The sequence below is a fragment of the Coenobita brevimanus genome, chromosome 116 (genome assembly GCF_032717465.1).
Source record: "Coenobita brevimanus isolate Jiangsu-jjx chromosome 116, ASM3271746v2, whole genome shotgun sequence".
Taxonomy (NCBI): Eukaryota; Metazoa; Arthropoda; class Malacostraca; order Decapoda; family Coenobitidae; genus Coenobita; species Coenobita brevimanus.
Genome location: NC_137069.1, coordinates 11,630,858 through 11,650,857, shown reverse-complemented (window position 1 = coordinate 11,650,857; position 20,000 = coordinate 11,630,858).

The following is a 20,000-nucleotide window of genomic DNA, read 5'->3' as shown; positions in this document are numbered from 1 at the left end:
TTAATTTTACTTGCATAAAGGCCGCCTTCACGGCCTCCGCTCAATGTCAGACAGCAAACCAACAAACATACAGAAATCGGATCATTATAATATATCTAATACTATACCATTATACTATACTATTTTATGAGTATAAGGAGGGAGGGAGGAGAAGCGAGATAGTGATAATACAACAAACACGTCACTCTTCTCTCTTGTGTCATGCTGGTAATTACAACGCTGGACCAAGGACGAATCCATCCCCAGTCCTAAAAGCAAATACTAAATTTGAAACAAAAGGCCAGAAATGAGTCATAACTCGGGAACCGGTGGCCCGATTGACCTGGAAATTGTTTTATTCTTCAAGTTAGAACATTTTAACGGTACCTTGCTCTAACAAAAATTTGCGCTACATGCGCCGTTTTTGCTGTGTTACGATAACAAACCAACAAATCAACAAATATACAGAAATCGGATCACTGTAATACAGACAGATTCACCTCCCCTTCCTCTTCCTCCTGTATGCGTCCGTCCGTCCGTCCTTCCTTCCTTCCTTGCTTATCTTTTTTTCGTTCTTGGGCGTGGCTGGAAGGACGCACATCAAAAGTGAGAGGAGTGGAAATGAGTTTCCTGAGAGAAGTTTGTGGCATGACGTGGAAAGATTATCAGCAAAATAAGGAAGTTAAGGAAGGCTGTGGTGATGATGTGAAGGCGCTGGAGAGTATTAGATGAAGTACCTTAAGATGTTATGGCCAGGTGGAGAAAATGGTGAGAGAATAACTAAGATTGTTAATGACAGAGGTAGAGGAGTAACGGAAAGATCGAGGATTAGGTGGAGGGATAGGGTGGAGGGGGACTGGAGGGAGGGAAAGATCGAGGAATAGGTGGAGGGATGGGGTGGAGGGGGAGCGGAGGGAGGGAAAGATCGAGGAATAGGTAGAAGGATGCGGTGGAGGGGGAGAGGAGGGAGGGAAAGATCGAGGAATAGGTAGAAGGATGCGGTGGAGGGGGAGAGGAGGGAGGGAAAGATCGAGGATTAGGTGGAGGGATGGGGTGGAGGGGGAATGGAGGGAGGGAAAGATCGAGGACTAGGTGGAGGGATGGGGTGGAGGGGGAGAGTAGGGAAGGAAAGATCGAGGACTAGGTGGAGAGATGGGGTGGAGGGGGAGAGGAGGGAGAGAAAGATCGAGGACTAGGTGGAGGGGGAAAGGAGGGAGAGAAAGATCGAGGATTAGGTGGAGGGATGGGGTGGAGGGGGAGAGGGTGAAGGGAAAGATCGAGGACTAGGTGGAGGGATGGGGTGGAGGGGGAGAGGAAGAGGAGGGAGGGAAAGATCAAGGATTAGGTGAAGAGGTAGGGTGGAGGGCTATAATATGAATGAGAATAGTATGAATTGGAGATAGGGCAGCCTGATAGCGAAGAACAGGATGATATAGAGGCTGTTTGTTGGGTTACGCCTTCATGGTATAAGACGTCTGGCTATAGACAAATAAACAGATAGATAGACATTACTTGAATTCTGGTCATTTCTACATTACAATTTTGACATGTCCATGTTTATATCCTTAGATGTGAAAAAAAAAAAAAAACTAAAAAAAACTGCGTTGATGATGGTATTGCTGGTGATTTATTTATTCATATATTATTTTTTATTTATGGGTGTGTATGTGCCAGACAGTGGAATGTGTTGTTTGTGAGTTTGACGAGAAGTGGAGTGTGTTCCATGAGAGTGCATCAGGGTAGTGGTGTGTGTGTGTGTGTGTGTGTGTGTGTGTGTGTGTGTGTGTGTGTGTGTGTGTATCACGTCTTTATTGTCATATCAGGATCATAGGAACACGAAGATAGGCTAGTCAGTCCTGGTGGCAAAAGTGACCAGTCGCTCATCCCAGAGTAGCATCATGTGAACAATAACCCACAACCTAAAATGGCAAAAATTATCGATAATATTAACACTTTGTACCAAGAGGCGGAGAGCGATGAGTGGAGAGTGTTACCTGAGAATATTGGTGGTGGAGACTGTGTGGTGGTGGTGGAGGTGATAGGAGGAAGGGAAGTGATAAAGGAAATGGTACAGGAAGTGAGAAAGTAACCGAGATAATTGAATTGTAACTCAGTGACCAAAATGAGTGTGTTGTTACAGGAAAGAGTGTCTGCCCCTCCAGCCAAAAAGTTAGTGTGCTTTGGTGGAGAGAGTGATGATGGTGAAGATAGTGGGGTGAGAAAAAATAAAGAAATACATATAAGTATAAGGAGGAAGAATGTATTAACAGAAAACGACGTACAGATTATCAAAAATACACTTAGTGCCAAAAATGCAGTGTGTACCGTGTGAGAAAGAGTCAAGTGTATTGGCGGAGAGTGTAGTGTGTAGGTGTGGTGGGGAAGACATAAGAAATTTAGGACCAAGAAAGCAGCGAAAAATATGGAAATTGTTGCCAAAAATGGAGTGTGTTCGTGGTGAGTTTGCCTGGAAGTACAGTGATCCTTGTACCAAAGAGTAGAGTGTGTTGGGAGTGCGTTCGTGGTGAGTGTGTCTGGATATAGGGTGTGTTCCTTGTCCCCAAAAGTAGAGTGTGTTGGCAGTGTGTTCGTGGTGAGTGTGCCTAGATATTGTGTGTGTTCCTTGTGCTAAAAAAATGAGTGTGTTGGAGAGTGTGTGGCTTTGATGGTGGAGGTGGTGTGGGACAAAGAAAAGGAAAGAAAATGCAGAAGGAATGTAGGAACAGAAAAAGGAACACGGATTATCGAACATGCAACACAGCGCCAAAAATAGTGTGTGTTGCCGGTAAGAAAAAACAAAATGTTGTGTTGATGAGTGTGTGTAGGAGTGATGCAAGGAGGGAAAATAATACACGAGCAGAACAAGCATAGGAAAAACTATTAAAAATGTAAAAATGGAGTGTGTGTGAATATACCAAGAAAGAGTGTGTTCCTTGAGCCAAATAGTCGAGTGTGTTGGTGACGGTGTGGGGGGGGGGGTAGCTGTGGTGCTGCTGGTGGATGGGGGGGGGGGATAGCTGTGGTGGTGGTGGTGGAAGTGGGGGAAGGTGTTGGTGTGGTCGTGGGGGAATGTGTAGCTGTGGTAGTTGTGGTGGTGGTGGTGGAAGGGAATGCATAGCTGTGGTGGTGGAGGGGGATTGCGTAGCTGGGGTGGTGGTGGTGATGATTGTGGTGGTGTCAATGCATAGCTGTAGTGGTGGTGGTGATGTGTATCGGTGGTGGTGGTGGTGGTGGTGATGGATGAGGGGATGCGTAGCTGTGGTGGTGGTGGAAGAGGGGAATTCGTAGCTATGGTGGTGGTGTGTGTGTGTGTTTTTTTAATGCCTTATCTGTGGTTGTAATGTGATAGTGGTGGTGGTGGGGGTAGCTGTGGTAGTGTGTTAGTGGTGGTGGTGGGGGGTAGTTGTGGTGGTGGTGAGGAAGGCAGCAGTGATCACAGGGCTAACGACGTCATCAGCGTGGTTGTGTTGGCAATGTCGCACCTCTGATACCGTTCCACAAGCGACTGTTCCACTGGAGACCTGTGTGTGTGTGTGTGTGTGTGTGTGTGTGTGTGTGTGTGTGTGTGTGTGTGTGTGTGTGTGTGTGTGTGTCTTTAGGCAGTGCGAGGGAAGAACATCGTATTAAAATTGGTTCATTTTTTTATTGTTTGGCACACTTGTATGTACAGTATAAGACACAACTCTGTTCCTGAAATTTGGTGAAAACATGCCTTGAAGGACGAACATTACGGTACTCGCTTCCTGACATGATCGGAACAGTTGGTACTGGTGTCTGAGGAATGTTTCCAGTTTCTCCAGAGGCTCTGCCACGGAATGTCAACAGTGGTTCAGCGTGACTGCTGGCCTCTGCCACCTGCGACAATGTGGGTGTGGCAAGCCTTCCATTATGTTTCGTCCGTTGTAATTATACACCGGACAACAGCAGGAACAGAGTTGTGTCTTATACTGTATATTAGCTATAAGGCCAAAAAATTCTATGGACCAGAGATTTCCCATTTCATCACTTGAGTTGTTTATCATACTTGCTCCACAGAGCTTTTCATGAAGCTTTGCTTTATTTGTAAAGTTGGCAGCATATAAACCTGGTACAGCATCATGTGTAGCAGAGGTGTGGCATTTGGCACACTTGACAACCTTGACATAATTATCTGTCTGTTGGTGGCACTGACAGGAATGAAGGAAGGTGTTAAATATAAATGACAAGGTGACCGTGATGCACGACTGTCGGAAATTGTAGCTAGAAGTAGCTTGAAGTAAATACAGGACACAGATGGACATACACACAGAAAGACAAATAGACAGAAAGACAGACAGACACAGACCTAAAAACAGACAGGCAGGCAGACAGACGCAGGCATATAAGCTAATCGACTGACAGACATAGATATACATACAGACAGACAAATTGATAGAGAAATTGACAAAGACAGTCTGATAAATAGAAAGACAGACAAAAGCAGGAGGGGTTAGAGAGACACAGGCACAAGCAGACGGAGGCATGGAAAGGCAGAAAAACACAAACATACAAGCAAACAAGTAAACAGATTGAAGTGGATATGGAGATAGACAGACAGACAGGAAACCGCAAGCAATGAAGAAACACACACACACACACACACACACACACACACACACACACACACACACACACACACACACACACACACACACACACACACACACACACACACACAACTAAGCTCCAGCATTGGCCACTCAAGTCTCCTCATGATTTGTTTATATTATTTATTGGCAGTGAGTAATGGGTGACTGGAGGTGATGTCTTGGAGGCTCCTGGAGTGACTAATTGAGGTGGGTTTAAGACGACCCTTGAGAAATATACAAGAAGGTGGTGGAGGAGGAGGAGGAGGAGGGGGAGGTGAAGGTGGAGGGGGAGAAGGTGATAGAGGGGGTGGAGGTGAAGGTGGAGGGGGAGAAGAAAAGGAAGTAAAGGATGAAGAAGTTTTATGCCTATCGTGGATGAATTTGAGATAGGGGTATATAGTTAGAATTACTGAAGCTATTCTTGAACTCCTAGTCAGATAGATAGATAGACAGAGAGACAGACGACAGAGAGATAAGTTGATAGGATGAAAGAAGTGAGTAGGTAGAAGAAGGAAATAAGAGAAAAGAAATAATGGAGAGTAAAATGAACGAAGAATTGAGTGGATGTGGAAAGGTGGAGAGAGAAACGGGGAGTCGATAGACAGATAGATGACAAATAGGTAGACAGGACAGGCAGGTTGACCAATAGATACATAGATAGATAGAATTACTGATAGATAAACGAGCTGTGATAGAGCATTGATATATTTTTCTTTAGGTTGAACAGCGCGGGTAGATGTTAATATTAGACTCGTAAAACAGGTGTAGTAAACAGGCAAGAACAACAACAACAAAAGAAAACCCTAATTCTATTTTTTTTTTTTTTTCGTTATTCTAGTCTTAGTGTCGTCTTCCAGGTGCTTCTCGAGACTGCGTAATGCCAGTTGCTTAACGATTTATTCTGTATTCTGTATTTTGCATCTAGTGCGTTACCGATGCAGACTGCTTTTGTTAAAGATATATACGGTAAATGCCGTACAAGCGAATGTTAAGGTGTAACATACTAAATCATTCTCTCTCTCTCTCTCTCTCTCTCTCTTCCTTTACATTCTAATATATATATATATATATATATATTATATATATATATTACACAGTATATGGGTAAATCGTCACGTTCCATTGAAACTAATTTATTAGATTGACTTATTAGCCAACAGTGATTTACTTTACTATGTTGTGTGGGATGTGGAGTGATGGTGGTGGTGGTGGTGGTTGTGGCTGTGGTGGTAATGGTGATAGTTATGGTGATAGCGTCAGTGATTGACTGTAGAGTGTTACTATAGTTAAATTGAAACCTTGTCACTTCACTCCACCCTCATGCATATACTCCTCAGTCTTCTCCTCCTCTTGCATATACTCCTCAATCTTCTCCTCCTCTTGCATATACTCTTCAGTCTTCTCCTCCTCTTGCATATACTCCTCAATCTTCTCCTCCTCTTGCATATACTTCTCAGTCTTCTCCTCCTCTTGCATATACTCCTCAATCTTCTCCTTATCTTGCATATACTTCTCAGTCTTCTCCTCCTCTTGCATATACTCCTCAATCTTCTCCTCCTCTTGCATAAACTCCTCAATCTTCTCCTTATCTTGCATAAACTCCTCAATCTTCTCCTTATCTTGCATATACTTCTCAGTCTTCTTCTCTTGCATATGCTCCTCAATCTTCTCCTCCTCTTGCATATACTCCTCGATCTTCTCCTCTTGCATATACTCCTCAATCTTCTCCTCCTCTTGCATATACTCCTCGATCTTCTCCTTTTGCATATACTTCCCAATCTTTTCCTCCTCCTGCATATACTTTTCAATCTTCTCCTCCTCTTGCATATACTCCCCAATCTTCTCCCCTTCTCCTCACGCGAGAAGCCAAAGAAACCTGAAAAATCACTCGGCCCTTTCCCTGACCAACAGACGCCTTACATGCCTGCCGATTTGTCTGCCTGTCTACTGATATGTCTGTACCTATCTGTCTGTGCCTCTGTCTGCCTGTCTGTCTATATCAATCAGTCAACCAATCATTGACACACACACACACACACACACACACACACACACACACACACACACACACACACACACACACACACACACACACACACACACACACACACACACACACACACACACACACACAACACTAATACTAATATTTCTCTACATTTCTATGAAAAGCTATTGGTTTCTATCCTTCAGCTTGACGTTGTCATTTCAGTGGACAAATTTATATATACTATTTATACTGAAGTGTGCAGTTGTGTTATCATAAAAATAAGCTTTGTCTATCTATCTGTCTTTTGCCAGACGCTTCAATCACGTAAGGGGTGGCCACAAACAAATCGCCTCTATGTCACCTTGTCCCCTGCCATAATATGCAAAAGAAGTACTGGTATAATCACACAATGCTTGCCAAATATGTGGATAATGCATTCTTTTTATATATTTTTATATTAACTGAGTTAAAATTCGGTTTATTTACAGAGCCCTCGTGAATAAATGTATATATATTTTTAATGACAAATATTTCTTTGCTTTCATGAACTGAGTATTTGTGAAGACATGAATAATGCAAAATGTCTGTGATGATAACTCGCTCAGATGAATAAACTGGCCTGTTAAATCATCAGAGAGAGAGAGAGAGAGAGAGAGAGAGAGAGAGAATATTTGAAATTGTGGGAATACGATTAATCAAGGAACACCAGAAACAGAATATTTTGCTGTAAAGTAAAAAAGAAAATAAATACGAGTGTGAATAATTGATAGATAGATAGATAGATAGATAGATATGGATATATTCGTTTACTGGTGGTTTAAAAACTAGGAAATCACAAAATACTAGAAACGAAAAATGCAAAAATCTAGTCTGAAAAAAATATGATTAAATCTATATTATAATGATCCAGTTTCTGTATGTCTGTTGGTTTGTTACGTAACACAGCAAAAACGGCGCATGAACCGCAAATTTTTGTTAGAACAAGGTACCGTTAAAATGTTATAACTTGAAGAATAAAACAATTTCCAGGCCAATCGGGCCACCGGTTCCCGGGTTAGGACTCATTTCTGGCCTTTTGCATAGCAAACAGTACTATCCTGCCTCTCTCTCTCTCTCTCTCTCTCTCTCTCTCTCTCTTCTCAGCGGGTGTCCCCAGCAGAATAAAAATAAAGGAAAATTCCTCGCTCCGTCTCGCTCACGGCATGAGTAATTCAACTTTCTGTTACCATGCGACTGAAGATAGGAAGTGACTTGACATCGAGCGGAGGCAGCCGAAGGCGGCCTTTAAGCGTGATTAATAAATGAAAAAAATTACACACGAAAATTTCTGACTTAATGGAGTATGAACGAGCGTGTAAAATTTAAAAAAAAATAATGTGTTGGGATAGAAATGTGTGAAGAATTGTGAAAAATAATGTTCAATAATCAACGCCAGGAGTAAAAATGTTTGTAATAAAATAAGAAAAATAGTGTGTGTGTGTGTGTGTGTGTGTGTGTGTGTGTGTGTGTGTGTGTGTGTGTGTGTGTGTGTGAACCTTCGTCTGTCCACTGTTGAGAGAGAGAACACGGCTCTCATTCTCTCACACAAGATTACCGCTGCCTTCCCCTCCCCCCCTCCAGGAAAAGAGTAAAAGGAAGAGAGAGCGACTCGAAATATTTCCTATTTTTCGTCTCCTTGAAGGGTGTTTGTGTTTGATCATTTTTTGTCGCACTGGTAATGCTTTCACCAGTTGTCTGTGCTGACGTCTTTGGTGGGTTATTCTTGGCACTTCGTCCTTTTATTAAGATCTCCACATTCTGGGAAGTTCTTATTAATATTGTTTTTTTTTTTTTTTTGGGGGGGGAGAGATCTAGAAGGGTGGCATTCCAAGACCATTCGAGACAGACTTGAAATTTTCAGGATGGTGTATCTTGGTTGCAGGCTTCTTTTGGCACTAAATCTTTTTCCCTGCACTAGCGTGGCACTAGCGCCCTCTGTTATTTTTTCAATTTTTGTCCCGCGCAGCAAAAATTACCGAATCGATTGCTTTGTAAATGTTCCAGTATGTAGTCGTCCGCATATACTAGTGCACCTGTGTTTTGATATTGAGATCCAACAAATACTTTTTGAGATACTGAGGAAAATTAAAATAGCCACATGCCTGAAAGTGCTAAATCGGGAAGTATTTGGCCGATTTTGACCAAACTCGCTAAAAATGCAGTGGGTCATGAGTGAACATGATTTGCAAAGTACAGTATAAATTACCTTGACCATGATTTGAAGGTCACAGGTCAAAATTCATAAAAAATTTTGAGTCATACCAAAAGTCCCTTAATATTAGGTCTTCAGTGATAAAAGTATTTCATCAGGAATGTGGAGTTTTTTTTTTTTTTTTTTTTAATATTGCTTCAGCAGTTTCAGAATTCTAGTTGCTACGAGTATTTGTTATATATGTTTGTTGGTGGTGGTGGTTGGATCGTTGTCACTTCGTCTTGTTATTGTTGTTATTCTTTGCTGGTGGTGATGGTGTTGGTGTTGTCCCACATTCACTTGCACAAGAGCCCGGCAGACTGCACACTGAATCTTCCCTTTTCTTGCAGTTCACTATAATCCATTTGATGAGTGGATGGTGTGGAGTCAAGGGACGTATAGTTAGAACAACCATGTTGTTTGCTGCTGAACTCTCAGGACTTATGGTCCTGAAAGGGTGAAAAAGGACTTAAAATTATTTAAAAAAAAAAGCTTCATTATGAATTTGACTTCATAATTATAAAGAATTGCAAAGTATCTAAAAAATCTTCAATAAACCAAACCATATTTTAAATAAAGAAATTCATAAATAAGGGCCGTAAGTAGAAAAAAAAGGCCACTGTAGGAACTTGACGTAAATCATTGATAATCATAAAATATTAAAAAAAAAAAAATAATAATAACCTTTGCGAATATTTCCCTAGTCTGTGAATCATTGTGTGTGTGTGTGTGGGGGGGGTCGTAGGAAGGCACCTGTACATGTCCTGGAGGCTCTGGGGCAACTGTGATGGACTAATTTAAAAGCAGACCCTCAGTGAGTCAGTAAGTAAGTAATTCAGTGACATTGGCTCTTTTAGACTGGGCCTGGGAGGGTTAGGTAGCCAGGCAGTGGAGCCGCCTAGTTACGTCGGTGCCATCACGTGAAGGCGACCCTCTTCAGCACCCTTTATTCTTGGTACAGCCAGACGATTTTCCTCTGCTCAAAAGTGTACCATAATGTAGTTTTGATTTTTCTTAGCCCACATTTTTATTTCCTTTTGGTGTTTGTTTAATAGCTTAGTGGTAAAATATGACAATACTGTGGCTCTACGTACTTCACACAGTACTTCTTTTTCCTATCACCATATTCTAGAGCAAACCTAATGTTACAGCTCGACATTGAAGATGGCGAGAGAGTAATGTTAGGCCAAGTTGCTGCTGTTGTGTTTGAGTAACCCCAGTCTGTGTGGCCGAGCAGACCCATCAACCACAGGCAAGCAAAACCGTCCCTGCAGGTCCGTCCCGTGCAATGAACCGATGTTCCCTTGCGGCAGACAGTGCTGTGGCGGAAGAACATGAAGGTTGGTTCTGGATGAACGCCGCATTTGCCTCTCTCCATCCAGTTACCAGAGACACAATAGCAGGCTCCGCAGCACCCCGTTATTTGGTTATATTGTTACCACCCATCTATGTAAATTGTTTCCCTTGTTACGGGAGGCCATTAGATTTGTCACTCAGTGTAGAGTCACCAGAAGTGGAAAGAAGAGTAAAGAAAAGTGACAGGAAAGATGGGAGAAGTAGGATGAGAGGAGGGCAGACACAGGAAAAGGAAGAATTAGGCATCAATACATCAAGTGAGTGGAAGGTCGTCACCACCTACCACTTGGCCAAGGCAAAGTAAGAAGAGTACCGTATAGTAATGGGGTTAATGAAGGCTATATCTAACCCACCTAATTCAAAGGTTTTATTTGAGATTAAAGAAAATAATAAGAGCAAAAATACTGTAAAAAGATGTCATTATATTGAAGGGGTTGAGAGAGAGAGAGAGAGAGAGAGAGAGAGAGAGAGAGAGAGAGAGAGAGAGAGAGAGAGAGAGAGGTCCCATCTCTTGCTACCATCTTACATTTTCTTTGCCTTTGTTTCTGTCTTTCATCACTCTTTTATGCTCCACCTCATCTCAATTTATCATCCTAATCTCTGTCTTTGTCTTTGCATCTGTGTCTTTATTACAGTCTTTGCTTCAGTCTTTCAGTTGGTCATTTCTGCTTTCCGACCTACTGCATCTCTTTCATCATAAATTCTGTGTCTTTGTTCCCTCTTTCTCTCCGTCTTTGGTTCACTCACTCATCCCTGCTCTCTGTCCAAACGCATCTTTATGTACCATTTTCTTTGTCATTGTTTAAATATTTTCTTTGTTCCAGTTGCACATCCCTGCTTTCTACCACAACATGTCTCTATCATCATAAATTCTTGGTCTTAGTTCTTTGTTTTAGTCACTTATTACCATTTTCTTCTTCAATGCATCTCCGTCTAACATCATCCCTGTCTTTGTGTCATTTTTGTTTCTTTGTTTCAGCTGCTCATCACTGGTTTCTCTTCCAGTGCGTCTGTATCTACCATCCTGATTTCTTTCGTCCTTGTTTTAGTCTTTACCTCAGTCACCAAATTACTCTCTTCTGCCCTGATTTATCTTCTAGCAGCCATCCTTTACTCGTACTCTTTATCTTTACTCAATTATTTCCTTAAGTTTTTGTCTCAGTCTTTGTCTCAATCTTTGTTTCAGTTTTTGTTTCAGTTTTTGTGTGTCCTTCTCTTTGTTTGTCTGTTTCAGTTTTTGTTGCAGTCTTTGCTTCAGTCTTTGCTTTAGTCTTTGCATCAATCTTGCTTCAGTCTTTGCGTCAGTCTTTGGTTTAGTCTTAGCTTCAGTTAGTTCATTCTGTGCTTCAGTGTTTGCTTCAGTCGTTGCTTCAGTCTTTGTCTCAGTGTTTATATCAGCCTTTGCTTCAGTCTTTGTTTTAATCTTTGTTTCAGTCTGTTTTACCTTTGCCTCAGTCTTTGCTTGTTTTTTGTTTCAGTCTTTCCTTCATAGTGAGTGCAGCGACGAGCAACAAAAATGATACCCAGACTGAGGAACAAATCTTGAGCTAAAGTTATTTAACCTATCAACGTGCACACTGCGAGGGGACTTGATTCAAGTATTCAAGATTATTAAAGGAATTGATATTATGGATGTTGACAAGTACTTTACAATTGATCGTTCTAACTCTGCTACAGGTAATGGGTATAAGATTATTGGAAAGCATATCCAGTCTAATGAAGCCAAGCATTTTTTCTTTAACAGGGTTGTTAACATTTGAAATAAACTGCCCAGGGATGTTGTTGTTTGCAGTACAATGGTGACATTCAAACATCGCTTGGAAAAGTATCTCGCTTCAAATCCCCGGCTAAACACCTTCATGACTGAATAGTAATGTAAGCTGTTTTCCTCTGTTTCAGATCGAGCTGAAAGTATAGCAGGGAAATACTATGTAATTAATGATACCTGTAGCTTATTGGAACTTGTAGTGTATAGATATAGTAGGCGAGAATATAGATTAACACTTGTCAGTCTTTCCTGTGATAATTCCATGTCAGTTTTTCCATGCCGCATGGTGGTCCTTCTCATTTTTTTCCTGCCAGCTTCAACCGAAGGGTTTCGTGGCTAGGGGGGAGCCTTCTTGCTTTACTATCCTTACCTTCAACTTGTAGAATTAGATATCATAGTGATGGTCTTCTCTGTAACAAGCAGCCTCGAAAGGACCATTAGGTCTGTTGCTGTTTGCTTTCTTTTGTACTCCTTTGTTTCAGTCTGTGTCTCAGTAACATCAGTCCTTGCTTCAGTCTTTGCTTCAGTTACTTCAATCTTTCCTTCACTCAACATCACTGTTTTCCCACCGTCACGCCTTCAACCTTCGTCAGTAAGTAGCTTCTCTCTCACAGCCTCGGGTTCCTCACAACAATGCCTCTGCTAATGGTCGCTTCCTCACGCTGTACACTTTATTTCCTCCTCCTTTTGTTCCGTGGACGTGTGTGTGGGGGTGGGTGCGGGAGGGGATGAGGGTGTGGGGATGGGGAGATGTGTGTGTGGAGGAGGGGTGGGGGGCTGGGGGGGTAAGGGTGTTGTGTGTGTGTGTGTGTGTGTGTGTGTGTGTGTGTGTGTGTGTGTGTGTGTGTGTGTGTGTGTGTGTGTGTGTGTGTGTGTAGGTGAGAAAGTGGATGTGGGTGTATGGATGGGTGGGGTTGTGGGTGTGAGTGTGGGTCAGGGTTTGTGTGTGTTTGTGTGTTTACCTTTTTATCTTCCACTCTGTTATATACCGGTATCTGTCTTTCCATCTATCATTGTCATACCTGTAATCAGAGGCAAGGTAAAAATTTAAAAACTTCATTCCCAATGCTATTTTCTTTATTTCATTACTTATCACATTAAAGGGAACACTATTTTAAAATCTTATACTTCTTTCCACACCAACATTCATTTGATCTTTAATATTATAAAAAGATCGCTTAATTTTGAAGTAACGCAATAAATTGATTTTTTAAAAGTAAATTCATTGGCAGATATTTGAGATTTATTTAGTTTAGACGGCTTAGAAGGAAAGTTATAGTCTTGGTGTTATAATGTGTTGTAGGGACATTTGTTTTGGTGGTAGGTGGTGGTGACCATCATTCACTCAGTTGATGTAGTGCTGCCTACTTCTTCCTTCACCTTTATCATTCTTTTTCTGTGTCTGCCCCCCTCTCTTGCTATTTCTTACCATCATGCACTCACTTGATGTAGTGCTGCCTACTTCTTCCTTCACCTTTATCATTCATTTTCTATGTCTGCCCTCCTCTCTTCTTTTGTCCTCACCATCATCCACTCACTTGAGGTTGTGCTGCCTATTTCTTCCTTCACCTTTATCATTCCTTTTCTCTGTCTGCATTCCATTCTTCCTATTTCTCACCATCATCCATTCACTACTTCTTCCTTCACCTTTATCATTCTTTTTCTTTGTCTGCCCTTCTCTCATCCTCTTGCTCCCATCTTTCCTGTCACATCTTACTACTATTCTTCCCTTTTCAGTTGGATTTACATTGAGAGACAAGCCTAATGGATCCCTGTAAGCCAGGAAACCATTTACAACGCTGAGTGGTAACCATATAACCAACCCATACGCGTTCTTTACATGTCAACAAGTGTAAGACAAACAGCCACCCCTTACTGGATTATGGCGTCTAGCTATAGATAGATAGATAGATAGATAGATAGATACTGTAGTTCCAAAGAAGCATTTGACTTTGAAATAACGTAATAGGTACGTCATGTCGATATTCCTCTATATTTACAAACTGTATATTGATGTAAATTAATTCTCTCTCTATTCAAGCGGTCAAAATAAAGAGAGACTGTGCTACAAGGACATTGCAAAATGAGAGAGAGAGAGAGAGGGAGAGAGACAGACAGACAGACAGACAGACAGACAGGCAGAGACAGACAGACAGACACAGACACAAAAACACTAAAAATTAGTGCCGAGAGTGACTTTTACACCTTCCTGCATTAATCCATAGGCAATATCCTGCCCAGCGACCCATCCCAAAAGAAAAGAAAAAAGGAAATAGTGAATGGAAGGCATAAGATGTCTGTGATAAGAGAGAGAGAGAGAGAGAGAGAGAGAGAGAGAGAGAGAGAGAGAGACAGACAGACAGACAGACAGACAGAGACAGAGTATGAGGATGAGAGGGGAAAGGAGAGGAGGAGAGGGGAGGGGATGGGAAGGGAAAGGGAAGAGAGTGGAACAGTATGGCAGGGCAGGGTAAGGCAGGATAGTGCGAGGCTGAGCAGGGTGAATTAGGATAGGGTGAGGCAGGTAGGCTAAGGTAGGACAGGGTGAGGCAGGTAGGCTAACGTAGGACAGGGTGAGGCATGGTAGGGCGAGGCAGAACAGGGTGAGGCAGGGTTGCATGTTGCAGGGCATGATAAGATACGGTAAGGCTAAGCACGGTCAGTGAGGCAGAGTAGGGGAAAGAAGGGTAGGATGAGGTAAGAGTGAGGCAGGGCAGGGTAAGGCAGGGTAAGGTGAGACAGGGTGAAGCATGAATAGAGAGAGGGAGAAGGGAGGGGAGGGGAGGGGGAAAGGGAAGAAGAGGGGGATGGGAGGGGAGGGGAAGGGGGGCACAAATCCCCCTCCAGTCAGCACTTGTAGGGTAAGAGGGGAGTGGCCACAATCCGGTTACCTCTTGTGTAAGGCTTCCCAATCTCAGCCCATCAGGTGCACATCATTTATTCACACACACACACACACACACACACACACACACACACACACACACACACACACACACACACACACACACACACACACACACACACACACACACATTTAAATATCACCACTTGTACGCTAAGACCCACTGCCCATACCTAATACATGCTAAGGTTGTCTCGTTCAGAACTGTTATGATGGTTTTAGCGGTGTGTGTGTGTGTGTGTGTGTGTGTGTGTGTGTGTGTGTGTGTGTGTGTGTGTGTGTGTGTGTGTGGAAGACAAGTAAAGACTATTAACCCTTCCGATATAATAACATCCTATTCCTGAGAGCCTCCTTCTGTGCTATCCTTGTCATATTCTAGTAGTTTTGCCACTGTCTTGAAGGAGCGGGCTAGTGTGGACCATCTTGCCCTGCTGCAGTTATTCCCTCTTGTTATGTTCTTGTGTTCTTGGTATATTTTTGTTCTGTTCTTTTTATGTCTGTCACATTTATATTATTGTATTTAAGTTCTGAACAAATGTTTATAATGAAAAGGTTAAAGAATGAGTAAAAAGAAAAAAGTTTAGTTTCCTTATAGATCGTTCATTCTGGCAAAAATCTCCAGTCTCCTTTAGCTCAGTTGGAGGACTTCTTTGGCTAGTAACCAAGGAGACTCATGCCTACCTCATAACCAAGGATCTTCGAATTTAATGCAGCCACGACTTTGTGCCTAATAAGGGGTAGTGGTTCAGTTCTCTCAGGTGAAAACGAACTGACTATAGCAAGAGTCACCCACCATTTATCCATCCATACATCCATTATTCCATCCATCCACCCATCCATCCATCATCCCACCCACCCCTCCCCCATCCATCCACAAATCCATCCATCCATCCATCAGTCATCCCACCCACCCCTCCCTCCCTCCGTCCATCCATTTTTCCATCCACCCTTCCATACATCCATCTTTTCTTCCATCTATCCATCCATCCCTCCGTCCATTCACCCATCAGTCATCCAACCCACCCCTCCCTCCCTCTCTCTATCCATCCATCCATCCATCATCCCACCCACCACTTCTTCCCTGTCTCCATCCATCCATCCATCATCCCACCCACCCCTCCTTCCCTCCCTCCCCACCTCCCTCCCTCCATCCATCCATCCAACCACCCATCCATCCATCCATCATCTCACTCACCTACCCCTCCATCCACATCCATCCATCCATCCATCATCCCACCCATCCCTTCATCATCCCACCCCGCCCTCCATCCATCCATCCATCATCCCACCCCGCCCTCCATCCATCCATCCATCCATCCATCCACCCATCCTTTATTGCCTCATCAGGTGTGTAAAAGATAAATCGCTACACTTCGTTCACTTTAACTTGGCAGAGATTTGCGTCTTTTTCCAGTCTTTTTAACGTAGCTCAGTGGCAGAATAAGACAATACTACGGCTCTACATCTTTTCCATAGCACTTCTTCGTGACTAGTACCAGATACTAGTGTTGATCTAGTGTTACAGAGGGAATACAGTACTACGGCTCTACATTTTTTCCATAGCACTTCTTCGTGATTAGCACAATATTCTAGTGTAAACTGTTACAGCTCCGTGGCAGAAAATGACAGTATTGGGGGTGGGATTTTGTGGGGTTCAGGGGTGTGGTGTGTGGGTGGAGGAGGAGTGTGGGTGGAGGGGTGGGGTGAGGTTCTGGGGTTTAAAGAGGGGGTAGGGGTTGGGGTGGGGGTTGGGGTAAGGGTGGTGAGGGAGTGGGGGTAGGATGGGGTGAGGTTTTGGGGTTTGAGAAATTTGGTGTGAAGATTAAAGAGGGGGTTGGGGTACGGGTGGAGGGTTGGGGTAGGGGTGGTGGGGGAGGGGGGTGCAGAGAAGGGCCGGGCACCTGGACATATTGCACACTCTTGCATAATGGACCATCAATTGCAAATCATGAAGCATGGTATTAATTCACTTAGGATTTCGTGCCAGTGACAATGAAGGGGTGCTGTGTGTGTGTGTGTGTGTGTGTGTGTGTGTGTGTGTGTGTGTGTGTGTGTGTGTGTGTGGGTATCTTTAATTTATCTATGTGTCATGTCTCCATGGTTGTTCAATCTGTACATGGATGGGGTAATAAAAGAGGTACAAAGTAGGGTAGTGGATGTTGGAGTGGCCCTGGTGAGAGAGGATAGTCTTTGGAAACTCCCTGTACTGTTGTTTGCAGATGATACTGTGTTGTTGAGTGAAGACGAAGGGGAGCTGCAAGGCTTGGTGGATGAGTTTGGGAGAGTGTGTAAGAAACGGAATCTAAAGGTGAATGTAGGGAAGAGTAAAGTGATGGTCTTTGAGAGAGGTGAAGTCAGTGAATGTACAGCGAGGTTGGATGGTGAGGAATTGGAAAATGTGAGTACGTTTAAGTACTTGGGTAGTGTGATGAATAAGGATGGAGGTTTGGAGGGTGAAGTGCTTGAAAGGGTACAGCAGGGAAGAAAGGTTGCTGGTTCTTTGAAAGCAGTGATAAGAAACAGGGAAGTGAGCATGGAAGTGAAAAAGTTACTACATGACAGTATTGTGATACCAACTCTAACGTACGGAAGTGAAGCTTGGACGTTGTTGGAAGGACACAAGTCGAGAGTGAGAGCAGTGGAAATGAGTTATTTAAGAGGAGCTTGTGGAGTCACATGGAGAGATAGGCTGACGAATGAGGATATAAAGGAATGTTGTGGTGTTGATGTGGATGTGATAGGAAGCATTATGAGGAACACACTGAGGTGGTTTGGCCATGTGGAGAGGATGGAGGGTGAAAGACTGACGAAGAGAGTGTATGTGAGTGAGGTGGAGGGGGGAAGAGGGAGGGGGAGGCCGAGGATGAGATGGAGGGATGGGGTGGAGAGGTATATGAGGGAGGGGGGTGTGAGTTGGGAGCAGGGCAGTGAAATGGCGGGGGACAGGGCGACTTGGAGGCGATTTGTTTGTGGCCACCCCAAACGGGATTGAGGCGTCTGGCAATAGATAGATAGATAGATAGATAGACTTTTCCCATGGTGGGCATTTCCTCCATCACTTCCCCCCTCTGACTTCCTCATAGCTGACATTAAAATTTCTTCAGTTGATGTATTTTCTGCCATCACTGGCCTCAGTACTAACAAGGCATATGGGCCTGATGGGGTCCCTCCTGTTGTTCTCAAGAACTGTGCTTCTGTGCTTACACCCTGCCTAGGTAAACTCTTTTGCCTTTGTCTGTCAACTTGTACCTTTCTTCTTGCTGGAAGTTTGCTCTCATTCAGCCAGTCCCAAAGAAGGGTGACCACTCCCAACCCTCCAACTATCGTCCAATTGCTTTATCGTCCTGTATTTCAAAAGTTTTCGAGTCAGTTCTCAATAGAAAAATTTTAAGGCATCTTTCCTATCACAACCTTTTTTCCGATCGTCAGTACGGGTTCCGTCAGGGACGCTCCACTGGCGATCTTCTCACCTACCTTTCAGACTCCTGGCCATCCTCCTTTCGGGACTTTGGCAAAAGCTTTGCCATTGCACTTGACATCTCAAAGGCTTTCGATCGAGTCTGGCATAAATCTTTAATTTCCAAACTGCCCTCCTACGGTTTCTATCCTTCTAACTGTGCCTTCATCGCTAGCTTCCTTTCTGGTCGTTCTGTCGCCGCTGTTGTAGACGGCCATCGTTCTTCTCCTAGATCTATCAACAGTGGTGTTCCTCAGGGCTCTGTCCTATCACCAACTCTCTTCCTTTTATTCATCATTGATCTTCTAAGCTGTACATCTAACCCTATCCACTCATACGCTGATGACTCCACCCTTCACCTTTCCATTCGGTTCCCGCAACGCCCATCTCAACAGTTGCTTCAACAAACAAGGGATGAGGCTATGGCACACCTAATGTCTGACTTGGCTCGTATCTCTGACTGGGGTAAAAATAATATGGTTGTTTTTAATGCATCTAAGATTCAGTTCTTACACCTATCAACCCAACAAAATCTTCCACAGGTATACCCACTAATGTTTAATAATATTCAGCTTAATCCTGCATCATCCTTGAACATGCTCGGGGTTTCATTTACTTGGGACTTATCTTGGAAAGATCATATTACATTTCTTGTAAAATCTGCTTCCAAGAGATTGGGTGTGCTAAGCCGACTCCGCTCTTTTTTACCCCCGCACAATTGTTGACTCTATACAGGGGTTTTATCCGCCCCTGTGTGGAGTACAACTCTCATGTGTGGGGAGGCTCCCCATATACAGCTCTTCTCAATAGGGTGGAGTCAAAGGCTTTTCGTCTCATTAACTCTCCTCCTCTTACTGACTCCCTTCAACCTCTGTCTCTTTGCCGCACTGTTGCATCTTTATCTCTTTTCTATCACTACTTTAATGGTCACTGCTCCTCTGAACTGTCTGCTTGCATTCCTCCACCTCTATGACGGGCACGTAGCACCCGTCTGGCAGCTAACTCTCATCCCTTTTCTGTCCAACTCTCTAAGGCAAGAGTTAACCGTTACTCCCAGTCTTTCATTTATGCAACAGGTCAACTTTGGAACTGTCTCCCTCTGTCTGTATTTCCTGCTGCCTATGATCTCCAGTCTTTCAAACGCAGTGTGTCCAGGCAGCTCAAAATGATCGGATTTTGAATTTGGCTCTCTACTGTATTTTGTTTTTCTCTTGGAGGGAACTGTTACTGCGGGCTCATGGCCTTTGGTTCCTTCTTCCTCGCATAAAAAAAAAAAAAATGTCCAGCCCGCTCCCTCCACCTCACCCTACCCTGCCTCACCCTATGTGGCCTTATCCTGCCCTGCCTGCCTCACCCTGCTCTGCCTCACTCTACCCTGCCTCACCTTGCCTTCCCTTACTCTACCTTACTCTGCCTTGCTTCACCCTGCCCTGCGTCGCCTTACCTTGCCCTGACACCCTACCCTGCCTTACCCTTTTGTGCCTCACCCTACTTTGCCTTACACTACCCTGCCTTACCCTACCCTGGCACCCTACCCTGCCTCACCCTGTTTTCCTCTATCCTACCCGACCCTGCCCTGCCTCACTCGACCCCGCCTCACCTTGCCTTCCCATACTCTGCCTCATTCTGCCTTGCTTCACCCTTCCCGGCGACGCCTTACATTGTCCTGACATCCTACCCTGCCTAACCCTGCCCTGCTTCACTCTAC